This window comes from Melanerpes formicivorus, unplaced genomic scaffold, assembly GCF_026170545.1.
Source record: "Melanerpes formicivorus ecotype bairdi unplaced genomic scaffold, bMelFor1.0.p_v2 SCAF_13, whole genome shotgun sequence".
Classification (NCBI taxonomy): domain Eukaryota; kingdom Metazoa; phylum Chordata; class Aves; order Piciformes; family Picidae; genus Melanerpes; species Melanerpes formicivorus.
Window position 1 is genome coordinate 6,618,937 of NW_027142365.1, and position 14,144 is coordinate 6,633,080.

A 14,144-nucleotide genomic window follows, 5' to 3' on the forward strand; every position below is an offset into this window, starting at 1 on the left:
GCGGGGAGGCGGGAAGGGCTCCCCTCCGCCTCCGCCGTGCCCCTCTCAGGCCACCTCGGGGCGGTTCCCCACCCCCAGCGCCGGCCCTCCCTCCATTACCTCCCTCTCCATTTTAGAGCTACTTCCAATTGAGGCAATCCCCCTTCTCGGAGCGGGAAGCGGCGGCCTCCCCGCGTCCGCGCTGCCTCCTCGCTGCCACCGCTGCCTGCCTCGTTCTACCGAGCCGTGCCCAGCATCTCGGTCCCCCTGGGATGGTCTTTCCCCAGCAGCATCAGCCTTGTTCAGGGAAAAGCGGCATCCCCCGTCCCTCTCGCCGCCTGCCTCCCAGGGCTAACGCCGCCTTTACCCCATCTCAGTCACCCGGCGGAAAGGGGGCAAGAGTTGAGGGGCGGGAGGGTCTCTCCCTGCAGGGAACCTTTAATAACTGCACTGCACTACACTCAAAATACCCGACAATGCTCCCACACCCCCAGTGGAGTCCCCGGGCTTGTCCTCGAGGGGAAACAGCGCTGCCAACGGCACGTTTCGCCCCCTCAGGCTGCCCCGCCGGTCCCCAGCACGCTGCGCCGGTTCCGCCGCCTCAGGGCACCCCCGGGAGCCAGGCCCCGCGGCGTGCAGCCGCATTGCCCGCCCGGCTGCTCAGGCCGGTGCCTCCCGCGGGCGGGTACGCACACCCACCCTTGTGCTGCCGAGCTAGGGGCTGTATCCCAGTGAAGCCATTGTCATTCGCTCCTCTTGTCGCCCCCACCTCAACGGGCAAGCTCCCACCGGACAGCTCCTCAGGAGCCCCACCACGGGAACCCCAAAACCCCGCTTTTCCTCTGCACCTACCCAAAGTCTTCTGTTTCTCGTTAATGTGGCCCCTCGCCCCACCTGCCCCTAGAGCCTCGTGGGCTGGGCTGGTGGTGGGGCCTCTGGCTTAGTGCTGCCCCAAACGGCCTGTCCAAGATCTCTGACATGTTGAGCTGGGGCTCTTCCAAAGCAGGGCTCTGCTGCCCCAGGAGCTGTGCAGAAGATGGGCTGAAGGAGTCTTGTCCTACTGTGGCATAATTCAATGTGTATAGAAAAAATCCACTGGGCAAAGTGACATGGGGAGGCTGAGAGCCCCCCAGCATGGCAGCAGCAGGGTCTAACACAGATTCTCCCAGTAAGAAATGGGGGGGAAGCTGTGGTTTATTTGGTGCTAAAACCATGCCAGCAGTGGTTGAACAAATCACAAATCCCACTTCTGGCTCCTGTCACATTTGATCAGAAAAACACCTCTTTGTGTCAGAACACCATCCTTGAAATGAACACCGTCATGTTCTGTATAGGGGTCACCAGGCACTCATGGGCATTTAACAGGGCATCATCCCTGCTCTGTCAGGATGCGTTTCCACGTGCAGACTGTGCAGAACTGCACGCATTAGATGGATACCTCACGGAGTACATTATTGCGAACGGTGCGTTCTGGCAGGGGCAAAACAGGCCTAATGTGTCACACCCAATGCAAACACAAGGTGATCCCAATTTGGCTGCCAGTTGTAGCCATGTAACCACAGAGAAGTTTGCAACACAGAGCTGTCAGGCTCCAAATTTGGGGGTTGTCAGGGTCAAGTCAAACTCCATGGTACATCATTACCAGCCAGCTCTTTTCTGAAGACAAGCATTGCCACGCAACCCCTGCACGTTCAAGAAAAGACTGAGAAGTTTTGGTGTGAGACACGAGCGCTGCACTACTTCTCTCTGAAAATCACATTATCCACGGAAAGATATTTTTTTGGACGTGGAGGCCTGGGAATCAGCTGCACTCAGGGAGTGTCCTTCACCATCTGCTTGTACATCTGTCAAATCCACTCACAAACCCCTGCCCAGAATCCTCGTTTGGGAAACTGTAGGATAGATTAGCACTTCTTTTTATTTTCCTGTGCTCCTGTGATGTGAACGCAAGGCAGAGTTCAGACGGAAAGGGAATTCTGTTAGATTTGAGGCAGGTATGTGTGTTTTAAGCACATGCAGTTTAAGTATGCAGGAAGGTTGAATTAGAGGGAAAACTCTTGGCCACAGGAGCCCGTGGGAGCAAAGGCTGTTCTGTTCCTTTCCCTCGCTTTTTAAAGCCTTCCCAAGCCTTTTTTTTTTTTTTTAAATCATTATTTCAAATCAATATTTCCCTCTGTCCGAGCTTTTGAATGTTTCCATTCATATTCATTCACTTCCCCCCCCCCCCATTCTTTTCCTATTGTTTTTACCTACCTGAAATGAAGTAATTTTTCATATTACATCTGAGTAGTTTTGATTATTTTGTTTACGTAGTACAAGAAGGAAAACAAAAGAAAGTTATCTACTGTTTGATTCTGCTCCTCAGGGCCCAAATGCTGCAATGAATTCTCCTTCACCCAGACACCCAAGGATGCTCAAGTACAAAACTCAGGATTGATGGAATACATTTTGTTTGTCATTCTCCAGCAGTTTTCTCTTAGCTATGTGCATAAATACTGATGTGTAGGTACACAGATGCATGAGCTGCATCCAGAGAAATGTAAAACCTTGAGAAGGCATTTCAGTGTTCATGGCTAGATTCATAGTATGCTATTTGTGGGATCCAGTGGCTTTTATTAAGTTTGGAGCCAAGTTTAAACTCTTGGCAGTCAATAAGGATAAATGAAAGATGTGGAATTTAGATCAGCTACCCTGTCTTTAGGAATGGAAGAAGAGTGCCTCCATCCTTCATGATGGACTGTGCCAGAGATCCAGGTTCCTAATTCTCTTCCATTACAATCCAGCAGAATGAATTGAGACCTTTGTCTTTAAACCATACCTTCACTCTACTAGAGGTTCAGTCCATTCTCACATTTCTGATCCAGAGACAACACAGTGCAGGGAGATTCCTTAAATCCCACCTCCAAGACAGTAATGGTCAGGAGCAAAAGCCTCTGTGAGCAATTGCATCCTAAATTATTTGTGTTTAGAGTCATTCAAGACGTACAGCATAGGCTCCCAGCCCAGCTGGATGTCTGATACAAGCCATCAGTGCAGCTACTGATGTACATGTTGAAGAACATTTCCTCTGAAAAGATTCAATGCAAATGATGCAAATGATTTTAATTTTATTGATGCTGTTTGTGGAGGAAGGAGCACAGCTCCTCCACGTTCACCTCCCCCTTCTGAGGCCTTGGGTATCTGGATGGATTGCAATGGTCTTTGATGGACAACAAAGGCTCTTTTGTTTTGTCAAGGAAGCAGGGCCAATAAACGCCCTAAAGAAGTCAGCACAAGAGAGCTCCACTGGCCTGACTGAAAACAAAAGAATAAAGTGTACAGCAATGCAGATGAACCAGAATTAACCCCTTCCACCATCCCAACCTCTCTGCATTCCTACTCAAGGACCTTTCTGGCTGCCAGCTTCTTTTCACTTTCATCCCATTACTCTGTTGCCAGCTGTCAACCCCAATCACTGTCAGAACTTGCCATTACTATAACCTTCTCTTTCTTCACCTCAGAAAACTGCAAAAGCCAACTAACTCTCTCAAAAACTATTGTCAGGGGCCTAGAAGATTGATAGTGGCATATCCTGTGTTGACATCCAGCCTTGGTTTCTTTTGAACCAACCACATGGTCAATGTTAGCCACAGAAGCATGTTATATGGTGTCTGCAGAGGCACGGTTCCTCACTGTGCAAACCCAGTCTGCACTAAGAAAATTTCCCTGCTAAGGTTAAATCTGATTTTTAAATCGATCCAGTTACCTGGTAAAATGTAAATACAATTTAAGCTTAAACAGAATTAGATGTAGCTTCTAACGGTTTGATTCAGTTCAGTTTGATTCATTACCAACATCTAAGTCACTTCACTTGCATTAAAAGTTGGCACTGATGAAGGCAGATTAATTTTACTTGAATTTAATTATCAAAACTCAAGCAGATTACTTACTTACTCTGAAGTGAGGATGGAGGATCAGAAGTCAGCACAGCTTCTTGATTAGTACATGACCAGGCCTTGTTCCACAGACCCAGCAAGTGCAAATGCTCAAAGAGAGGAGAGGAGCTGCCTTCTCCTTACTTTCCACATCCTTTGGTAACTCCAGTAGCAGCAATGTTCAGCTTTTCCTGGCAAGGCCATATTTCAGCTGAAAGGAGGCTCAAAGCTTTGTGTTAAAATGCCACAGCATAGCTTTGTAGGATAAAATATCTTGATTTCCCAGCCAGATGCCACAAGCATGAAGGCATTGGAAGCCTGATAACTCACAATTCTGAAAGGAAATACCTTTTAGGCAACGTGTAATCAGCCTGAGGAACTCATTGCCATGGGATGCTGCTCTGGCCAAGAGTCTAGCAAAGAAATACCCTAACAATTCGTACCAATGAGACCTTGCCAGCCCTGAGAATTTACAGTAGACCACCATGTAGCTCTAGACCTATGTGGGCACAGTGCAGGGAAAAGCTGTGACCATGCATTACAGCTAGGCTGTGTGCAGTACTGCTCGAGGCCTCTTTGAAAGCAAGGTTTGGTTTGATCCACAGACCAGCTGTGGTGTTCTTGTCACATAGACATTATGTGACCTTGCCACCCACATTAGACCTGTTCAAGTACACCATGATTCCCTTCCAGCCTGCAAGCTTTCTTCCCATGTAGATGCAGCATAGAAGGGATGGTGTGTGCTGCCACCCCTCACCCTACAGGACAAAAGATAGTTGGAAACTATCACTTACCCTAGGATTTCCTGCAAACATCTATAAAGTTCTCTTGGTTTTTAAGCAGATCTGAAGCAATGTTTCCAAAGTAGTTAATTTTGAAAATATTTGGGTTTATACATTTCCTGTACTGCTGTATCAAGGATACCTGTCTGCAAAAGCCATGGACCACTCTGCTCTCCACTATGGCTTTACCTAGGTGGATAGACTGCCCCTAATCAATATCAGGAGTCTGAAAGCCCAGGATCTGGAAAAATCAAGTGGTATTCAATGAGCTAAGGGATGATTAGGTGATGGTAATACAAATGTGGTCTTGATACAAACATGGCCTTGCTATCTAACCCCAGTGTCAGTCCCTGGTGGCAATGGGAATTTAACCATAGAGGGGACAGGGAGGGTACTGTGTTAACTTCTGATGTGATGAAGCGATAGCTTACAAGCACTGCTGTGAAGGCATCTTATCTCTCTTGCTGAGAAAGCAGATGTAATTTCCTAGAAATTTTAAGTGCTACATGCCAGGAAGTGCAAAATCTCACGGGAGCTGTTTCAAAGATTACTGTAAACAGGTTTCCCCTTGCCTAGTCTACAGACAGCAAGGCCCTTCCATTACGTCACTGCAGAGTGGGAACTGTACTGCATAATTCAAGATTACAGATATTTACAAAACTACAAAACAACAGTCAAAAGCTCATTTTACCCTTTTTACTACTTCGAAAGGATCCCTGCTGTTTCTTCCAGACGGTAAATTGGCCTCTTGCCCAAACCATGTATCTCTTATGACAGGCTCCTTAAGGACCAAATCGAAATGGAAGCCAAAAGAAATTTATCTTACTAAGTGACACAAGGGTAACTTTCTGAGTCTGATGCTGAGCCCATTTTAGCTGATTTTGCATGGATACAACTCTGCTGGTTTTAACTGCATTAATCCAGATTTGTACTGATGCAAGCAGAGAGAGCCCCACTGCCTTTGACATTGGTACAAAAACAAATTTCTAAAAATGCTGAAGTTGCAGCCAGTGACCTAGGCAGTGCTTTAACAATTGCATTCACATCTGGCCTCTGGAAGATTTCTCAGTTGTTTGTCTGCCTCACTGTTAGCAGAGCCAAATTGCTGTTATGTTAGGTAAGGGGGGGACGCGTTCATGATCTCCTACACCTCACTGCTGCTAAGAGATTTATGTGAACAACTTGATATCAAACCCACTGATTGAAACAGAATAAACTTCTACAGCCTCCATGAGCTCTGTACCAGGCTTTTAAGGCCGGACTGTCCCTGACACAGGTACCACAAGAACAGGACACTTTTTCCAGGAGGTCTGATAAAGGCAGGGAAGGTCTTAGTTGGGTATTGCTGGTAGTGGGAGTAAATAATATCATCCCAAGGAACCTCCAAAGCTTCTGCACTCTTTTATGCTGCTAGAGCTTGCTTAGAGCTAATGCTGCTCTTCATTTTCTCCACCAAATACTGCAGGCAACCCTGGTAAAGAAGATACCAGGATAAATATTCAGCCTACCATGAGGATTACAAGCACCTCTGAAGGCTGAGACTGAATTCATAGAGAGAATACTATAGTATTTATAAGGTGCCTTTCTCATGAATCTCACAAGGTAAGTTGCTTTGCCTTCTTAAATAGTCTTACCCTTGGGACTGTTTTTTACCTCTACTTGATCTAATGTAGGTTTGTTCAGGGAAACTGCACCGTAACAACCTCCACCTCTATTTGCATGAATCTGGGCTCACCACCAAGCGCAGTATGACTCGTACTTATTGCTGCTGTTGGGGTGAATATTGTTGGGACGTGCTGACAGTGGTGTCATCTGGCCCACAGTGCCACGGCCTAGCAAAATCCTGCTGAAATCAGTGGCACAATGAAAGTGCAAAAGACTTGATGGAGATTGGTGTTTTGTTGAGAAGGCACAAAATGGCAGCTGTGGAACTGTGAGAGGAAGTGTGATGCCATGCACTGATACCAGCATTACAGATAGGTAACAGGATGCCAGTCTGCTTTCACTTCCCAAGCACACCCCACAATTTGTTTGATGAACAAGTGTTTCCTCATCTCTGTTCTCTTTTTACATCCTGCACTGAGCCTGCAGCAGTGTTCATCCCATTCTTGTTTTAGGAAGGCACTCTTTTCTGTTGAGAGGAGAGAGTGCAATTTAGCTGGTCTGTAACTGTCTGTTTCCATTCATTCCTGAGGTTTTCCAGCTGCCCACAAAAACAATGCACTGATACACTCTGTGTGGACTTGAACCGTGTCCAGGGCAAAGGGTTAGGTGGGGCCGGGAGATGTGGGGAGCGTTCTTTGTCCTGGAAAATGGAGCAGATACCGGCACGACATGGTCAGAAAGATGATGGCAGAGGAGCAGTCTGCCGATTCCCCAGCCCACACATGGTCCTCACGCCAGACTTTGGGGTCAAACATCCAGCTCCAAACCGGGCAAATGTCAGGAATAGCAAATACAAGCATCTAAGCACTGAGAGGAAAAACAAACTGAACTCCGAGAGGGGGCTGAGGCTGCATTTTGACGTGTGTAAAGCAGAGATTTTATCTGAAAAGATACAATATTTAGTTAAATTTTCAGTTAAAGCTCTCTCTGCCTGTCCTTTTATCTTCCTTTTCAAAAAGAGACATAAAGTGAGTAATAAAAAAGGCTAACAGCTCAACTTCTTGATTTATACCACTAGCAGATCTCAGGGAGAACTCCCTGTTGAGTTTGAGGGAACAGACTGATTAAAAATTGATGCCACAATATGGTCTGTCTTAGCAACAGCACTTCCAAGTGAAATTCATCTAGGACATAAATCATAACATTTTAAATGCCTGTTGGGTGAAACTTGACCAAAAAAACCCCCACCAACCAATGACTGGTGTGCATGGCTCTGGGGAATAAAGGCAATTGCCATGCCCCTTTATGGAATATTGTGTGTGAATCACTGATTCCATTCTGCTGCCTTTTTCCTGGCCTCAAGAGGTTAACTTCTTCCCACTGCAGTTCACTGGGGTGAGAAATGAGAACTTTGTGCGTGTGCCACAGAGCTGTGTCTGGTCTGGGTACGTGGGTGATCTGGATTTGGTGTTGTTTGCCTGAGACCCCCACTGGAGAGAATAACGAGGGGGGTTCAAAAGAATATTCTTTCTGCCAGAAGTGGTCTTTTAACCAGGCCTTTGCTTATTTGATGGACGAGATTACTCACAGGGTCACCTGGCAAAAACGACTAAGTTATGAAAGAAAGGGCCTCCTGCCAACTATTTAAGAGGAAGAGGGAGAGAAATGGAGAAGAAATGGGAGAAAGAGCAGTGAGTTGGCTCCAGGAAAAGGGACATGTTGTGATTCAGAGGAGAAGCCAAGAACCAAGGCTGTAAAGGGAGGGAGAAGATCCTGGGCTCCTTAGAAGGCTTGGTGCACAGACACATGCCTTGGGGAGCCCTTACAGCAGAGGTGGAACTCTAGGAAGAGGTGAGTGTAAAGCATGGGAGTGATCTGGGGTTCAGCAGTGCCCCAGATGGTATAGGCACCTAGTCTTTCCCATCCCACTTCCAAAGAGGGGTGAAAAAATGAAACCAAGACCAGGAAGCTTAGCTGAGCCACTCACTAGCGGTTAGTTCACTGCACCCAAAGAGACGCTTTAAGAGTGATGAAAAGAAGGATAATTCTGAGCTACCCCCTACAGCTCATCCTGGGCTGCTGTACACCAGCATGGCCCTTCTGGGGCCAAGGCAGGGTGGGCTACCACAGAATTTGGCCTTGAGCATGCCAACAAGGAAAGATGTCACAAGGCAGCAGTGAGATCCAAGGACAATGAAAATATACAGACCCAGCACAGTTCCCTGCAGCTCACACCACTTTGACAAAACATCTGCTTGCCTGGAATAAGATCCCTCCCCTATTCCAAGCAGATAGAGTTCCTCCTGAAAGAGCAATAGGAGCTGCATCTGCTCACACCATGGCCAGGCTTCAGTCCCAAGAGGATGATGCCTTAGCAAAATCACATTGAGCTGCCTGCTTTATCTTGTGCTCTCCTGTGAATAACTTTTCTTATTACACCTCTTTACACAAGCACCAAACCCCAAAGAGGCAGGAAAGCCATCCAAAATGCAGAAGAATTATGACAGAGGCTCAAACATCACAGCTTTTTGGAAAGGTTGTTCATTTAGTAAAGAAGTAAATGTGCAAATCAAACTCTCTGGCAGCATTTGTGTGATAATAATTATGCTGATTAAGTGTTTGAGCCTCAGGATATGCTGGGAACGGCACTAGGACCTAGAAAATAACCACCCCATGCTTTTGGAAGACAGCTGCAGGCTCTTCCTGTTCTGCTCTGTAAGTGATCCATCTCCTCTCACAGATCTGTTCATTTTGGATACAATTGCTCAAAATATGCATTACTTATACAGACAAATACAAAGGGGACTAGCTGTTGTGCTGTTAACCCTTCCCATCTCCATTAGCCTTAGCCATGCAATGTGGAAGCAAAAGATTCAGAGCCCAGTTTTACCCACAGTTGACTTTGATAAAGTCAAGTTACATTAGCTAAGGGTATTAACCTTATGGAATATACTCAGAGAAAGTGAGATGTCTCCCCTCTCTAAATTTGGCAATGGTCTCCATTATCATTTGCTAATGGAAGGAGAGGAGAAGCTAATCATACTAATGGCCTCGGTTCATTTCCAGGCTTCAGTCTGATACACCTTTTCCATCTAATCAGGGAGTTACAGTGGCACAGAAATGGCAGGAGGAAAGAATCAGGGCAGAGGAGATGCTGTTTACCTCAATCAGCTGCTCTGAGACTTTCTCCCCGCTCCTGAAGCCTGAATTTCACAACTAAACCACTGAAATGATAAAAGCAACAACTTTGCAGAGGTGCTACTGAAGTATGCAGTCTTGGAGCTCTTGAACAGGAACAGGGATCAGCAGAATGGCTTTTAACCATGGAGGAACACAGATGTGCTGTGGGTCTGCTATTTGGCTGCAGTAAATTGGTGGAGTTGGGCTAATGGGGGCCTGAAGGGTTGATTGAACTTGACTGAACTACTTGGCTTGCTTGATGAGCCAGTTTTGCACCCCTGCAGTGTCCCTCTGGGACAGGCTGCAGAAGCCAACACACAGCTCTGAGCCTGCCCTAATTCACACTAATTGGCACTGACTGCCTTTGATGCTGGGTAATAACACCTTGCAACTGGGAAATCAGAGCTTCCCTGTCATTGTTGCACCTAGCAGAAGTCAAGAACAGCAAAGGACTGTAACTGACATCTCCTGACACAGGTTTGGGTCTTTTACGTGCAAGCTAAAGTGTTCTGCTGTGTCTTTCAAGGGGCAGATTGGACCCAAATGGAAAAATCATTGATTGAAATACTTTTATTCTTCTTGTATTAATATTCTTACTATTGTTATTCTGCCCCACTAAAGAGCTGCTAAGGAAGGAATACCATATGCAAGAAATCAGTGCAAGCTTTGAGAGCCTGGGGTAACCTATGCCCTCCCCTGGAGCTTCCGGCATCTTGACAGCAAGTTTATGCTAAGGAGTCAAATGCCAATTTAAAACAAAAAGAAACAGAAAATGCCCCAAGAACTGGAACAAGGAAAACTTTGTCTGGTACTTCTTTCCAGCCAAAGAACTCTTTAATAGCAAACTATTAGACAAATCCCAGGCCCGGGGGGTTGTTACAGAGGTTTTGGATTCCTACCAAAATTTTTCTCTCTGCGTGTCTCCAAACCTGCATTGTCTGAATGCAACTGAAAAGAAAATCATGCAGTGTAACCAGGAGTTTTTGCAGTATCATGGTAGTCCCTGTTTCTGATGGGACATGTGACCCTTAATTGTCAAGGGAGCTGACTGTTAAATGTCATTTATTAATAAATTGTAAGAAGAGAAGTCTGGAACCATTGAAATGGAGATTGTCAGCTCCGCTGTCAGGTCTGAACCAAAATGATACATTCCAGAAGTGAAAATTCTGTTTGCCTGTTTTTTTTCCCCCCTCTCTTTTAAAAAGGTAGATGACAAATTAAGCTAGCCCCGACCTCCAGTATAAAAAGAAGCTCTATTGTTTGTAGAAAAATAATTTCAAAGGGCAAGTCAATAATAGCAGGATACACAGAAAATAAAACCTTTGGAATCCTGTTATTATTATTGTAGGTTCAGATGACTCAAATGTTATTATTTTCTTCTTGCATTGCCAGCCAAGAAAACCAGTGACAACAACATGAAGCTGTGCAAATCTCAGCAGTTTTGATTCCCTCTTACATTGCTGGAGCAGCTGTTGCACTTGCAGAGTTTAGCAGGTCAGCTCTGCATGTGGACTGGCCCACACTGTGCTTTGTCTTCTTGAAAACTTCAGCTTGATTTAAGAGCAGAATTCATGTACAGCCTACCCTGGAGAACTAACCTGAGCTTATAGCATTAAGCATGTTACCATTTCAGAAAGGGCTCAGTTACATGTTAGTACCTTATGACATGGATAGCACAGAGCACTGGTCCATGTACAGGTAAGAGAATTGGGGTGGCTCCCTTCAGTAAAGTACGCAAGAAAGAGGTCAGTTCCACAGACACTCTTTGCACTGCTCTCTCTAAGCCATTGGTTTCCAACAGCACAAAAATGCAAGGGGCAAGTCAACTGAAACCACAGCATCTTGCCCATCTATGAATCAGGATCATTCCCCCACCTTCCCACCACCACAACTGCAGGGCAGCAACGTCAAAGCTGAAAAGCACCTCTCCCAAAACATGAATAAACCTGTGCTGACCGTGAGCGGGTTGTCTTGCCTGGTGTGGTGTCTTGAGGGGAAGGAGCTGAATTGTTCTCTTACTCCATCGCAGATGATGAGCAACACTGGTTACCACCAAGAACTAGTAACATGAGAAAACGTATACCTTCATTTACATCAGGCTAAACAAAACAAGTTGTGGCATCCCAAACCTGCTGCTATGAGTTAAACAAAACTTGAAAAAAAACCAAAGCTGTTTTCCCATGCTGCAGCAGGGACTGATCCTTCCCCATCCCAGGCATTGGAGTATCCCAGCAGGAGTACATGAAACCGTTCTGCCTGGGAGGAAGCATTTTGGGCTGTGTGAGTGCAGGTGTGAATGCCTACACAAAGTGTAGATTTACCACAATCCACTGGAGATGGTCATATTTGAAGAAGGAATTTACATTAACGATTTCAGTATGATTTCATGTTTGCTTCACGCCCAATTTGACTGAATACACTGGTACATTCCTCCATATGTTAGCATGCTTAAACTGGGACAGCTTGACTTGATTACAAACTAACTTATGCTGAACCATGGAAAGAAGATGGTCAGCTATCCATGGAATACGTGCTGCACCCATTTGCTTTTTTCAGTTGCTCTGTTGCTCTATGAAAAATCAATATGCATTTTACTTCTGCCCTTCTCTGCTTTCTTCTTGGTGTGTTTGGTTTCTGTCATAGCCACCAGTAAATATGGGAACAGTTCAAACTGGGTGAATTGTTACTGCACCTTCTCTGCTGATTGAATGGTTGCTCTTGGAACAAGAGGACACACAGCTACTCAAGTCCCAACCACTGCAGATTGATTTCACTTAATTTAACCTCGATTTAAAATTACAAACCAAAACAAATGACCATTTGCAATGCTGAAGATGCTGACCACATCAGGCAGCTATCATCTGACTCAAGGACTTGTTAGCTATATCAGATTTACTCCTGAACAAGAGTCTGAGCCCACGGATGGCAAAACTTTTAAAGCCAAACCTGTATTCACACATGTTAATTTTCCCTGAAAACAACCTGAAAGCTGAAACAAGCTGAAAACAACCCAGGCAAAGTATGGGAAGCAGGATATCTACCAATGTTTTTAAGACGTGTGCCCTCTACATTTCACCCTGCCATTGCTCAGGCTTTAACAGTGATTACAGCTCTCCTGCCATGCCAGAGGTCCAAGATGTCCTTTAATGCTTTTCATTTCCTTTCTGCAAAGAGGTTACTGTTAAGCAACACTTTTTACTTAAAATATTAATAAAACAGCTTTAGCAGACACCAAGGAGTGAATTCATTTTTAGCAGGTCCAGAGAGGTGCCTTTGGAAGACAGAAGATAGCACAGGAAGGTATGAGAATCAGGCAGTCTCAATAGCAGGATAATGCCTCTTGAATTCCCTGGGGAAAGGAGGTGGCCCTGCAGCCCATTTGCTCATGTAAGCAGTTAACAGGGATTTACTGGAGCTATGACAACATCAAGCATGCCAACAGAGGATCAGAAGACTGCTTCCTCCTCATCTTCACTACATACACATAGCTCTGGTAGTATAACAATGCAAAAGTACTGCGGTTGCTCAGATATCTTCCAAGGATTCATTTGAAAGAGATTCCATCAAATTCCCACATTATCCAGCTACAGAGAAAGAACATTCGTGTATGCAGGCATTCTGGCAGGAGCGGTTTGCTTCGGGGCCAGATGTAATTCAAAGTTATTCTGAATATTACACTGCAGCAGCCTGGCCAAGCCCAGTAATGCTGATTATTAGGGCTTTCCTGGTTTTCCAGATGGAGCTGATTTCACATAGCTCTCTCTTGTAATTAATAACTTGTCTCTTTTGTTCTTTTTGGAATCTTTGTTTTATCTTTAGCATTTTGTAGAATAGTTTCCAATTTAGTTAATCCAATGCCTGCCTCCTCAGTGCATGCAGCAGAGCTCATTCAGCCATACAGTTTAATGACACAGAGCTCAAATCTCTCCTGCACAATCTCACATCCACTTCACATCAAGCTGGCATTTTTGTCATTTATATTTTATGTGCTATAAACTCACAGATCATACCATTCATACTAGAGCAATGTCAATAGTCTTCTTCCTTTTTTTTTCTTTTAAGAAGAAAACCAACCCTAATCACTAGCAGACATATGGGATCTGTACGTTCTGTCCTTTAAACAAGTGCAGATTTAGCAAGGAGGGGGAGAGAAAAGGAAGAGAAGGAGAGCCACAACCCCCCACTGCCAACGCAATGCATGTTCCTGCAGCATCAGTGTTTGGATCAGGCCCATGGCCACCCTGCTTAGGTTTCAAATCAAGAAAAAAATAGATGGAATTCAATTTCCCACTGCCACTTTTCAGCAATATTAGGCTTCTGCATACAGAGGAGTTTCTTTATATAATAATGTTCACATGAGACTAGCTAGCTCTCTGCATTGAGTGTGCTGGTAAATGGGCTATCAGCTGTTAATAAATGATGGACATTTAGTCTGCAGGCATATTATGGATGTGTAAAATGTGCTATAGGTAGCTAAATACTCACTAGTTACAGAGTTCCACACAACAGCAGGGATTAACCAGACTGCCTTGTCTGTGCTTTTAAATCCTAGCTGGCAGCAGGGTTCAGACCAGGACTGGGACTCCCAAGTACTTCCACAATTTAAATAGCAAATATTAATCAAGTAGAACACATATACAAAAGGTGAGTTTGAAGCACACTGCTGAAATAGGCTTGCACACAG